The sequence below is a fragment of the Aplidium turbinatum genome, chromosome 3 (genome assembly GCF_918807975.1).
Source record: "Aplidium turbinatum chromosome 3, kaAplTurb1.1, whole genome shotgun sequence".
Lineage (NCBI taxonomy): Eukaryota > Metazoa > Chordata > Ascidiacea > Aplousobranchia > Polyclinidae > Aplidium > Aplidium turbinatum.
This window is the reverse complement of record NC_137474.1, coordinates 44,076,921-44,091,498: the sequence shown is the minus strand read 5'-3', so window position 1 is coordinate 44,091,498 and position 14,578 is coordinate 44,076,921.

Sequence of the window (14,578 nt, the reverse complement as noted above, 5' to 3'; positions counted from 1 at the left end):
TATTCAAATGCTAACAGTGCTCTGATCCACACATTTTTGTGAATTTTCTGCTGCAGTTGCTGTTAGGGCCAAGGACAGGCTGAGAGTTAAAAACTTAAGTAACGTTGTGCAAATTCTGACGTTAAACTTTGCATTAAAAATCTACGTGTATCGAAGCAATTTCAAGTACCGTATTGTATCTTATAACAGGTACGTAATCAATAAATACAGTATACAAAAAAAAAATGCTTTTAGTGCTACACTTGTTCAGAATTTAAAAGGGGGCACAAAGCATGTAATCATTGCTAAAGAGAGTCGTATCTAAGAAAAGATTAAAAACCACTAATTTAAACCATATTTTGGTATACTGTATGTTCTCTAACATCAGAAGATCTGAGTTAAAGAACTACTTGTCCAAAATACAACTTTTGTAATAAAGCAAGTTAAACTTCGTTTACCACTGTTTAATCTTTTATTTCTATGCAAACACCAGCGTGTGTTATAGCAAAATTAAGTCGTTTTTTAAATTAAATTTTGCGCGAGGACTGCATTGATAATCATACATCACAATTTTAGTGATAACTCAATTTCCACAAAATGTTACTCAAGTAGTTGTACAGTAATTCCAGTTTTCATTTTGTAAAATTAGTTTTCTTTGAAAGACTTGATAAGGGCTAGATGTATAGCTGAAAATGTTTGCTATTTTTTTTTTATATAATGTCAAATGCTGTTGTTGATGACTTATGTGTGAGTCATAGTTGACAACGTAAACTTCTCTGATCAAATTCTACTTTTAAATTGAAGCTTCCCTCAGTCAGTAGGTTTTATTTGAAAGCTGTAGTACCTTGTTATTAGCGAGCTTGCAATCAGGTTTCCTTATATCTTTCTTGACTATCTTCTTTTATAAACATTGTTTGTATTAACGATGGAAGTTCACCGAACGGAGATTCAAAGTAGATTTTATCTAAACTTTCAATGGAGCAAAATTAACAAAAAGCGGTCCGAATGGCATCATGCTTTGAAAAACAAATAAGAAATACTGATAGAAAGACGTTAGCTTTCCTTCGTATAAAAAACTCATTTTCTCAAGTCCAAAGCCCCCCACGAAGGATTTTCTATACGTAAGTTTAATCACCTTATCCACCTCAACTCCTGGCAGCCAATAAAATTGTTGCTTTTCAAGACAATGGTAAATATATGTATGTGCATTAAAACTCGACACGTATAGATGACGATGACATGAGCAGACAGATCTTTGTTGTGTTGCTAATAAATTAAAAGAAGAAACGTTTCAAAGCATTCAAATTTTGTCGAAAACGTGTTATTTCTGGAGCATTGTGTTTCTCTTTAAAAACGTAATATTGATGTAATTACACTCGTAATTAACTTATAAATTATGATTGCGTTTGCATACAACGATGGTATCCGTATGATGCATGGCTTACACAGGCCTATTGTAGTTATATAGCGTACAATGTGTGTAAGTGCTTTACTGTAAAACAAATCTAGGCTACTGCCACCCAGGCGGACAGTGCCAACCATGATTAGGCAGTCTGTTTTTCACAAGTGTCTATTCTAATCTCTACTAAGCTACCATTTCCACTATTTTTGGGACCACTCCATTTGATTTTAACACATCCAACTTGGCTTAGGTGCAAGGAGATCTGAGTTGGTCGTATGTTGAAAAGTTTTTGAAACAAACTTTGATTGTTTTTTTCATTTCAATTTTGTAGCACTTTGATTTCGTCACGCACTCGAAACAAACAGGAACCAATCGAGAATTTTAAAACGCAGAACGTTGTGTGACGTACAAAAGACATTGACTTGTTTATAAACGGTTTAGTCACGAAATATGAATAAGTGTCGATTAGGGAAGTTTCAAGCTAGATCAAATGATTGGGAACGTTGATTAATAAAATTAAATTGAAATATGAGGTAGTTCTCAATCATAAGCTTAAGCTCAATAAGCTTACAATACTTTGCCAAAGGCTTCACACTTGCAAAAGGGTAATAATATCGATTTTAAAGTTGTTTTGTTGAATGGTAAAATACCGTATGTCAAATTGCAAAACTCGAAAGTTTAAAGCATACACAGTTGCATAACTGAAAAATAATTGAATCAAAATCGTTTCCTTATGTCACCTATAGGAAGGCTGCTCGAAACAAAACAGGCGTGCTTCGAAACGAAGTAGTGGTTCAGTGAGAACTCAAAACTGGTAGTTCTACGTAGTAGTTTTATTTTGTCATTTAACAAATTTATTTTAGCATTGCGCTTAACCGTACCTGTTACTGGCGTAGACCCTATGGTCTCGCCCTCTGCTAATTCAGCAATTTCACATAGAAGCAGTGACGCTAGAAACCTGAGATTTCTTGACTTTTACTTTTTTTTCTTGCTCCAACTTTTAATCCCGCTTAATCCCAGTATGTTGATATCGGATAATTGTGAAGTTCACAATAAACCTTTTGTCACAGCCAGTTATGAAATGCAAGAAATTTGCTGAAATTCAATAGCTTGATTGCGGTTTCAAGTTGTGTCTGTCAGTCATAACACGACGGCGCTAAAATTCCATTTCCTTCCCAGGCGTCAGAATCCGTCATTTTTGCATTGATGCAACGTCGATTTTGCTGTCTGTGTAGGGAGTCGGTCTCTGACGCAATAGGAGTCATTCTTTGCTGGCAGACATCAATTAGGAAGGTAATTTGTTATTGGCTCAAATTGCTTTGTAGTGCAAAAAGTGGATGGAATACTGTTTGCATCGAAACGGAAAAACAAAATTAATGAAATTCTGTGTTCAATGCAAAAAGACTTTCAAAATAAAATGTGAACTGAGAAATTTGACCAAGAAATGGCGAAAATAGTTCAAAAACCCAGTGTTAATCGCCTTTTCTAACTAAAATACACAATCACGAATATATTTTGCGAAATAAATTGATTCAAGTGATAGATAAGGCTTTTGACCAACGGCATACCTTTTCCCGTTGTTATTTGATATAAGCCGACGGAGTAATTAGAAATAAGAGAGACGTAGACCTGATGGTCTCGGCCAGTAACTCTTGCCGCCAAAAGGAAGCAGTAACAGATATGGTTAAATAGAGAGTGTAACGGAAGAAAATTTTTCAATTCAGAAAAAACTCGCAGCATTGAAATTGGGTGACCTTGCACCTTGAAGGCTATATACATCGAGAATAAGGAACAATATTTCAATAGAAAAAGTTATTTTGCTCTTTTCTAAATCGTTGAGTTTCTGAGTAAGGCAGTCGGCTGAGTGATAAGTTTCATCCAAATCTGGTTTTCTTCAAACCCTCTTTAATTGCACCATGGCTACCTAAAGTTACGGCCTGATTTGTCACATTTTGCATAAATTTCTAGATTTTGCTAACTTTGGGCAAATGTTTAAATAAATTTTTCTAAGAATTATCTTTTTACGCTTTCTTTACTGTTTTCCTCCGATGACTTAATAGGTTTTAACATCCTCACATGTTGAAAAACAATGAAAATTTAATTTCGAAGATTTTAGTCAGTCTGTTAATTTTTCAATAACAGTCTGATTCAGCGTTTTTCAACTTACTTTTTATCATTTGCTATTGCTTCTTTAAGGCAACAAAAAGCTTTTATATCATTAGGAGACAGCAAAAAGTAAAAAAATCTTAGAAAATGTCAGTCAAACACTAGCAGTAGCTGTAATCAAAATCTGCAAAATGTGACAAATCAGGCCGCATCTCCAGGTGGCCATGATTGCACTCATCTAAAGTTATGAAATGGCACTGGCCGGTAGACTACTTGACGCTGACGCGCATAAACGGGCAAACGTTTAGCTAGATCACAGACAAATTTCCCTTCAAGGTAGTCCAAGGTAGTGTATGCTGCCGCATATATTTGACAATCTAGTAATTCTGCCCGAAACTTCGCGCCAACCAGAAATGTCAGCCCCCGACACACGCGGTCCGAATCGGATATTCTTAACACAAGCCTCAGAATTAAAACCGCCGGGAACAGAAAATCTAAGTGGTTCTCAATTTTAATCTGTTCTAATTGAGTTTCTAGATCAATCTGAGCTAAAATATGCGCAGACCTTCTGCTTTTCCCTGCAGATGAGGGAGGGACCCCAATTGTTATGTTTGGCATGGAAGCTGAATTGACTGGGAGCGAGTCTGTTAGCTCCTCCCATCGTTCCTTACATCTCTTCACCAACATCTCAAACTCGGGGGCGACTCGAGGTTCGGAGTCCTCCTTCTGTGTAATGGCACAAAAGTCTCTAACCCTCCAATCTAGAGCGTTGACATGCTGTGATTCAAATTCTATGGCTTGGTCTCTGGTTTTTAGTTCCCCAAGCTGTCTCGTGGCCGCACTGATGTCACTAAGTAGCTGACGCCTTCGTTGACGGGCTTCCCTGTCATTCTGTAGCCCTAACACTTCCTGGTGAACCTCATCTCTACCGACCTCTGATGGCAGTTGTGATTGTACTACTGGTCCACTCACCGGAGGCCGCGCCACGGTGGCCCCACTCTCCGCGACAAATCCACCTCGCCCCACCAAAGAGCGGCGGACCAGCCCCTGTACACTCCCCAGCCCGCCCTAGACCCACAGACAGTCCTCAAGGGAAGCGGCACTCATAGTTATTTCAGTAACTTAATTAGTAAATAGATTAATGTACGACAATCAACAAATTAATCATTCACTACTAAATATCAGTAGGCTACACAAATTTGCTATAAAAGCTCGATAACATACACAATCAAATAAGTAGCACACTGACCAGAGGCAGGAAATAGTCCTCGCACCACTGCCCTTACGAGAAGCGTCGCATCCTTTGTCCACGTGGTCCAGTTTCAAAATGGCGTCGCGCGCTTCGTCTTGTGGTCGGTGGAATATCACAATTTCTTGCTCTCCTCGGACAGTTCGATCGTCGACGGATTGTTGGTCTGGTGACCGTTCCCCATCCGCTTCAGGCAGTATAAAGTAACCGTGCTTATACTGCCCCGCAGTAGAATTAGTGGCTTCTCGACCTGGAGATCTGGTTTCGCTTTTTCGATTGCTGTTCTTTGGCCGCTTCGGTTGGCCAGCAATATGCGTTTTACAACACCAGCAAAAAACAATTCTTGTAGCTTCACGATTGAAGTGACCAGCGAACCACACAATTGAAGATGGGTAACTACAGACTCACGATTGAAGTGACCTCTCGTTTAACACAATTGAAGATGTTCTTTCTTTCTTCTGATAACAGCTATGTATGAACTGCTATCCAACCTGTCTTCTTCCTAACTTTCGACTCAAGTTCCACATGTGTTGAGTGAAGATTGATTGTATATTGTTAACAAGAGACGGGTTCAATTGTGATGTGGAATAGTCACTTCACACTCTTAATTACGTCCGTCCGTTAGATTCACACATCGTAAAAGAAAGACGAAACACGTTTGAAAAACACAAGTTAGAAAATTAAAGAAAGAATGACGAGAGATTGTCGCTCAAGCGCGACAGTGCATCGCGATGATGACGTCACGATTGCGCGACAATCTATGTCACAATACGGAGATAGATAACTTGGCCATAATTTCGTGAACAGCCTCTTCATTGTTTTTTCAGAGCATCTTTAGCGATCAGCGGACATTCTTCGGTCGTATTTTCACGAATTGTATCTGTTGCTTTCATTGATTTGTCCTTCAGCGTCGTAGTCTATTTCACACTACTGAAAACATTGTCGTAGCACATGTGGAAAAACTTTCTGCCGTAGCCTAACTGGCGAGGACATCAGCAAAATTGTTGGCAAGGTTTCCTCCAAGGCCTAAATACTTCTTACTTACCAGATCCTTACTTACTTCGCTTATGTCACGATGCGCCTGTAAAAACGCCAAGAGAAAACTAAAAATTTATCAAAAAATTTCAGTAAATTACAATAAATATGTAATTGTTCTAAAAACAAACACAACTACTTTGTCATACAGCGTAGAAATTGTAGGAAATCGCTGTTTGATACCGCTTGATGTGTGGGAATTGATTGCCGCTTTTGCTTCATTTTTCTAACACGTGTGCCTAGCGACCTATATATAGGACACCAATCTTTTGAATCAATTTTCTCAAAAATTTTGCTGCCAACTAAATTTAAACTTTTGCTGTAAAATATGTTGATACATAACGAATAAAGACAATGACAAAGATTTTTGGAAGCTTATTTGCATATGCGGATTTATTATAATAATTCGACATGCACCTTCAAAATTTCAGACTTTGCAAAATCGGAAAAATTGAAAATGATGTCAAGTCTCAACCAAAAAAGAAATTTTTGAAAAATGTTGTGATATATGCTGCAAAAATACTCATAAATGTATTTTGACTTCGTCTAAGTCTAAAATTTAAACTTGCGATGAAAATTTTTAATTTGAGTAGGTGTCCTACATATAGGACGCTAGGCATAAATGGGTTAAATCATTGTTTGCCTGAAACACCAATAATTTGTATTTCTACACAAACACAGTTTAACCCTATCTGTAGCGACACGGAGTTTTATGAGGACGCCCTACTCTAGTAGTGAAATATTTCACAGAAGGAAATATGGTAGGAATGTGAAATTTCTTGACTTTTAGTTTTCATTCTTTGCGAATTTTCTACACATACACTGGTCATGTTCCTACCTTCCTGCCCTTCACAATAAGCATTTGGTCTCAGGTGGCTAGACATTTTCGTGCAATGGTAGTTATATATATATATTAATGTTAGTGCAATATAAATGGTAGTGAAATCACTTTGAAATATAGAAACTTTCATAAAAGCCTTATATTAATGAGAATAAGTAATTTTTTGTTTAGTTTAGTTATCATGCAAAAATTTTAATTTTGAAGCTATTTTCGAGAAATTAGAATAAAAACCTACTTTCTGGAGTTTTTTCATCTCAAATAGTTTATTTCAATAAATTTGTTGAGTAAAAATTTAATTTCTATACGCACAATACACATGGCTATTACCTTGTTAAATATTTTGGTTCTGTGATTTTCATAGCTCTCGTTATTAGAGATTAATTAGCACGGGACTAAGATAGCCCGTGACGTGCTTTCTTCGTAAGAAAACAGCTCGAACTAACATAGGGTTAACTTCAGAAAATTTTCACCGAAAATATGTGTGATCTGTGCAAGACGTCAGCTGATCTGTGACGCATACAATTTGTCTGCTAATTTAAGTTGAAAAGATAAGACGTATTTTTGAGCATAGCTTGTAATAAAGTATTGTTTTGTTGTGGATTATGTTTGTGTGGCAGTGAGTGATATCAGTGAGTGCTGTTAAAAAGTTCACGATGTGTCGCACACACGAAATACAATCGACTGATGGCTTGGCGCAATATGAAGGTCAGCCCGTTTTTATCGAACCAGAAAAACAATGTGCTCCAACTGAAAACGATGAGGAAAACGGGAAAGCGATCATTACAAACGAAATAAAAGATAACACAATGTATAATAAAATAATTAAATTTTTAATGTTGCTTGTGTTGATTAGGAGATTGAGTGATGAAAAAGTCTTAAACTATTTCAAACATGTATGTACGACCTTCATCACAAGCGCCTGGCTATGTTTTGGAGAAACGCCAACAAGATGCTTGGAGCATTAGCAAATTTAAAAAAAACTTTGGGTAAGGGCACTATAGCTTTACAATTCAACTAAAAGCAATGCAAAATTGACATCTGTAAAGTGAGACAGTATGGTTGAGAGGTTTTGGGAACTGAGAGACATGGGACAATAATTTGCATTGCATGCATGAGAATCAGTCTTGTACAAATTTATTTCTTATTTAACATACTTGCTCCGCAGATCATCAAGGATAACAAAGACTATATGAAAGAGAACAACCAACAATTAAAATGCTCGTTTCCATTCATCCCAGAATTATTTCAGCTCTATACATATGACTTTTGAATTCTAAATCATAGTTTCTCCTCTTTTTTACTTTTATTTTCATCTTGCCAAAAAAACGAAACAAATTGACCGACATTTGCAATGTTTGATTAGAACTCGTTTGTTTATCATAATACAGTCTATAAATTCTTGCTTTAGTAAATTGAAAAATAAAATCCATCTCTGGTTGAAAACTCCTGCGCTAGATTGGATATGTTGACAAATAGATAAAATTAAATGAGCATTTTGTAAATATTCCATCAGAGTTAGAAAAAATTCAGCTAAAAATTTGAATCAATCTTTATAAAGTTTTTCTGTACAACGATACATTAATTCGTATGGCTGAAAATTAGTCAATGACTTGCGTTTTGCACTCCTGCGGTTTAACTTCATGCAATCTTCTGTAAACGCATGTTTGATGTGTGCCATACGTCAGCTGAGCTGTGACGCACATAAATTGTCCACTCATTTAAGTTGAAGGGATAAGACTACAAATCATCATTTTTTAGCATAGTTTGTTTGAACAAGCACAATGGAACAACACAGTATTGTTTTGTTGTGCATTCTGTTTGTATGTATGGCTACACCAGTGAGTGCTGTTAAAAAGTTTACGATATGCCGCACACACGAAATTCAAGGACAAGCCGTTGTAGTCGAACAAGAAAAACAATGTGCTCCAATTCAAATCGATGAGAACAAGGTGAAAGCGATTGTTGGTGATGAAATCAGAGGTAAGACGTTATTAGTGTAAGATAATTAAAATTTTGAATGTTGCTTTGTGTTGGTTGCAAAATCGAACGATGAAAAGGTTTTTGCAAAACCAAGGTCTTATTAAATAAACAAAGTAAGTTCGGAAACCTGTGCAATTTATTGATAAACTTTCTCCACCGTAAAGGCGGCTTTTTCAATATCTTATTCAAATAGAAGCATGGCCTACATGCATCAAAACGTTGAATACATCACTTTTTAAATGGATAGAAGGATTTAATTGATACAGGTTAAGCAATCAACACAGTGTTGCAACGAAATGAATTTCATTGAAACTGATCGAAATAAAACAAAACAAGCAAAACAAAACAAAACGCTGAAGAAAAAATTCTTGTCCTTACATTTTAACTGGACTGTAAAAGCTTTACAGAAGTGACAAACCACTCCTTCAGCTCTATAGACTGGACTTGACGTAGAATCCGTCAGATGCACAGATGCAATTTATTAGTTATTTTATTGTATATTTAAAGGGTGTCTCACAAAACTTTTAACCCGTATAACCTTGCATAACTTTGTCAATTTTAATGCTTTTTTCATTCTTTGTCAGATTTAACTAAATTAGCCCATAAAAAATATAGATCTGCAAGGATGAAGTACACCAAGGAAGAGAACATTTTCTGTGTGACTTTGTATTTGGAGTCTAAATCGTACAAAAAAGTGCAGTCAAAATTCAGGCAAAAGTATGACTTCAACAAATTTCCATCAAAACCACTCGTTTTTTATTGGGTCAAAAAGTTTCAAGCTACTGGATCACTCCACAACAACCAGACAATGCCTACAAAAAAATGGGAGAAAAAATACACCTATGACTCCAGAGAACATTGCTGCAGTTAAGGACTCCGTTGGGAGAAGTCCAAAGAAATCGATCCGTAAACGGGCCCAAATGCTTGGTCTGACCTGGTCGTTTATACAGAGGATTCTGGAGGAAGATTTGAAACTCTATCCATACTGGATCCAAATAAAGCATAAACTTACTGATACAGACAAGGCTAAGCGATTTAGGCTACCATGTGCCAGTGGTTCATGGACATCGTCGAAGAGGACCCTGACTTCCTTGACAACCTCTGGTTCTCTGACGAGGCTCATTTCACCCTGTATGGGTATGTCAACAGTAAAAACAATGTGTTCTGGGGCACCTCTCCTCCTGATGAAGTGCAACAGAGGCCCCTGCACTCAGTCAGATGCACTACCTTGGTTGCAATTTCAAAACATGGCATCATTGGCCCAATCTGGTTCGAAGATGAAAATGAGAACGCAGTCACCGTCAACAAGGAGCGTTACCTTGTGGTCCTCCAGCAGTTCTGGACCGCTCTGGGGCGTAGAAACAGAGCCAGAGGAAGAAGCCCGTTCCTAAGAGCAGAGCAATGGTTCCAGCAAGATGGTGCCACCCCCCACACTGCTTATGTTACCCTGGCGTGGTTGAATGAGAAGTTCCCAGACCGCCTAATCAGCCGCCGCAGAGACCCTGAGTGGTCCCCCCATTCCCCGGACCTCAACCCCCCTGACTTCTATCTGTGGGGTTATCTGAAGGACAATGTGTACCAGGATAATCCTCAGATCATCCCTGAATTAAAACAAGCCATCACCCAAAAGATCAGGGCCATCCCAAAGGAAGAATGTGTTTGGTCCTTGACAACTTCGCTCGCCGTGCTCAAATATGCCTTCAGCGCAACGGTGGCCATCTGGAGCATGTTTTATAAACTGCTGTATTACTACTGTGGATGTAATATTAAATTGTAGGCATGTTGTTTTTCAGAATTGTTAACATCTCAGCTTTCCATTTCAGTTTAGTTTTTGTAACTATGTTGATTGGTTCATGAAATAAAGCTATTTAACCTGTTAAGTGCGTATGACGACAACTGTCGTCCGAGACAGTCACTCTTGCTGTGCGTAAGACGACAATTGTCGTTTTCGTGATCGCAGCTATTCATGGCACTTTTAATTTCGCTTTCCTCTATTCGCTTTGTCTGGAAGGCGCAATTATGACATGTGAAGAAACATAGATGCATTGTTTACACTACAATAACGATTGCAGCCTAACAGAAATCATTAATCCCTAAATCACTCTATTACAATATTTTATTGTTATCTTATTATAATATGTGGTAGCTTCTGCACTCACCTACAATATAACCATAATTGCAAGAATGAAAAGATTTCATCCTAAATGTTTGTTTTTTTTTCTGAAATGGCTTCCTTCCAGTGTATAAAATTGAACCACATCATGCACGTTCAGTCAGTGTGAAGTCATTTTTATGTAATGTTACAAGCAGTTTCAGAAATTTTTGTTGTGTGTGAAAACATATTTTGTAACATATAGTCAACAAAACAATAGGATTTTGTGTTGCTTCTAATGTTAGAACAAGCGTCAGAAAATGATACAGTTTGAATATTTCCAAACTAAACTTACATGTACTTTGTTTAGTCTCTTATAAATGGTTAGAAATTATTCTGTTCTGTGAACTGATGTATTTTTTTCTTCATAATAAAAAAATAGTTGAATAATTTCGCAATGGTGAAAGGTATAATCACTTGAGAGTAATGCAATTACACCAAAAAACAATAATCCAGCCGGAGCAATAGTCGATGAAAAGTTAAAGCAATAGACACAAAAGGAAATTGAACAAAAGCGTATTGTGCTGCGTCATGGGGGTTCCCCAATACCCTAGCAAGCAATAATGCGACGAAAAATACTGCGAGTGATCAAATTAAATACGCACAGTAAGGAGAGCTTCGAAAATTTAATTACGCACTTAACGGGTTAAATGGGTGAAAAGTTTTGTGAGACACCCTAATAAAATAACTAATAAATTGACACTGAAGTTTTAAAAAAGAAATACGACTAAATACATGTTTTATTTTTGTAAAGCTATGACTGAGCAACCAGTGAGCAACTATAGTAATTGTGACGACCTCTATCAAGCTGGCTTTACTTTTGACGGGTTCTACAACATCTTTGTGAATGGAACAATGTTGAAAGTTTACTGTGAATTTCAAAGGAATGACAGCAATTGGATGGTTTGTTATAACATATAGGCAGCATAATCAATCGGTTACTGCACTCTCTTTTCGAAAAATGACATTCATTAAAAAGTAGTTAAAGAATTGGAAAGATATGTTCAACAAATGTACTTAGGGTTTGTGACAGGAGTGGGAAAATACAATAGAAAAAGGACCATTTATACAAATACTTGATTTGAACATAAAACAAGACCTATAAGATTTTATTTGAATAAGGACCTTCTGATGATCCTCTTTTAATGTGAAACAGGCTGTAGACGTTTTAGAAAGTAATAACTATATTTAATGCAAAACAATACCGTAGTGCCAACATTATTACTAATGCCGCGTACGAGCACTTTAGTTTATAGATGAACGTGTGACAAGTGGATTTGTTTATTTTTTGATTTAGGTTTTTCAAAAACGATTTTCCAGAGAAGTAGATTTCTATCGGAATTGGAATGATTATGTGGAAGGGTTTGGCCAAAAGTACGGAGAGTTCTGGCTTGGTATGATTTATATCATTTTAGAATGTAGGCACTAATTTTATTTTTATATTGACATATACAGTAGATTCATGCTGTAGTTGTATATTTTTAATAAACTGTTGACTATTAGGCTTACAGATCAATCATATATTTGTGTCACAATCAATGTGTAAGGCGTCGCGTCGGGCTACTCTGCGTCTTGACAGAATGTGCTGTTTTCATTATGGAATTCTGGTGCGGTGTGTTATTATCGGTTATGACCTGAAGTAACCTTTGTATGAGAAATCTGTATTATGCAACGTATTTCTAGAATCGTCTGTAAGCATGCAATTCTGGAATGTTCTGTTGTTTTTCTTAATTTCTGAGCGTCGTTTGTCATGACGTCATAAGGTTGTTTATCAGTAAATGTCCGATTGCGAAATATTTATTATGTAAGAGTCCTCTACTCCTACGTGACATTCTTTAGACTTCTTTAAGCTTCTGCTTGTTGACATTTATTGCAACTTGACAGAACAATGTGACATTACGTAACCTTCTCGATGTTACTAGACCGAAACAACTTTCTATAAATAGTGGTGTAGTTTGCGTAATGATTATTATTGAGTTGATTATGTGATGATGGGAGTTGTATTATGACGAGTTGATTATGATGAATTGGTTATAAGAGATCATTGCTATAATAGTAGCAGTTAGTAATAGAAGCAAAGATTATTGTTGATCAAAAGTTGAAGTATTGCATACGGGTAAAGCAAAGTTGATGCTAATATACTTTCTGATTGAAATTAGAATCGTATGAGAAGCTGCGAGTGGATTACGTTAAACTTGATCAACAGTCGCAAGCATTGGAATCTATTGCCGTTTACTGTTACTTTGATTAATTGTTGGAAGTGGTAAACCATTCGTTGGAGTCCTTCAAGCGTTTTTATATATCATCTCAACAGTAGAACTATCCGTGAATTTAATTGACTGCTTTTCGGTTTGACCCATTAAACTACGTCATTGAACCTTTCCAAGTCTTTTTCCTGGTAAGAGATAGAAAGAAATCGTGACATTCTGGGGGCTCGTCCGGGAAAAACCGAATATATACCGAAAAACCGAAGATTTACCAAAAGAATAAATCAACAACAAGTTGTCAAAATGTCGGATACCGTCAAACATGAAATGATTGAAGACTTACGGAGCATGGCTGAACGAATGGGGCTGAGTGACAATGATAAGTCTCAGTTTGTGATGGAAGAGTATCACAAGATAATGGCCCAGAAAGCTCAGCGAGAAGCTGACGAAAAAGAAGATAGAAGAGCTGCTCGTGAAATAAGGAAAGCAGAACTTGAAGCTGAAGAAAAACGAGCACAGCGTGAAGCTGAAGCTGAAGAAAAGCGAGCACAACTTGAAGCTGAAGAAAAACGAGCACAGCGTGAAGCTGAAGCTGAGAAAAAGCGAGCACAACTTGAAGCTGAAGAAAAACGAGCACAGCGTGAAGCTGAAGCAGAAGAGAAGCGGGCGCAGCGCGAAACAGAAGCCGAAGAGAATCGGGCGCAACGCGAAGCTAAAGAAAGAAGAGCGCAATATGAATTGGAAAAGATAAGACTTGATTTAGAAAGACAAAAGCTGGACATTGGTGAGCGATCTAATTCTACTATTTGATAATGTTCGAGATGTTATTGTGGCGCAAGTTAGACGTCCAGATTTGCCATCATTTGTTGAAGAAAAAGATGAGTTGGATAGTTATTTGTTAAGATTTGAAAGATATGCTACAATAACTAAATTAGAGAAGTCGACGTGGGCTACCCAGCTAAGCATGTTATTATCGGGACAAGCTCTTGATGTATATTCAAGACTTTCACAAGAAGAGGCCATGAATTACGACAGATTGAAGTTAGCTCTGTTAAAGCGATACAATTTTACCGAGCATGGATACCGTCAAAGATTCCGTGAGGCAAAGCCTGAACGACACGAAAGCCCAGGACAATTTATTGAACGTTTAAGAAACCTTTTGTTAAAATGGTTTGAACTTTCGGGGGCCGATCAATCATTGGACGGATTGGCAAACCTTATAGTTAAGGAACAATTCACAGATTCATGTTCAAAAGATCTGTCTGTTTATTTAATGGAGAGAAGTCCGAAGAATCTAGAAGACATAGCCAGTGTGGCGGAACAATATTTAGTTGCCCATGATGAGAAGTTGTCGACCGAAGAGATGTTGTCATTCGATGATGACGAGGAGCAAACAAATAATTTTAAAGGAGGTGCGGTTCCAAGAGAAGTACGTTGTTTTAATTGTAATGGCTTAGGTCATAAGGCTGTTAACTGCCGGATGAAGACTAACAGAAATCATCAGGAATCGACAAAGTGGTGCAATCGTTGCAATAGACAAGGACACGAAGCGAAGGAATGCAAGGACAAGTCGTTTTCTCTTTCCAATCAGTCTGGAAAGAATGAGAAAAACACAGAGGACGTTTAT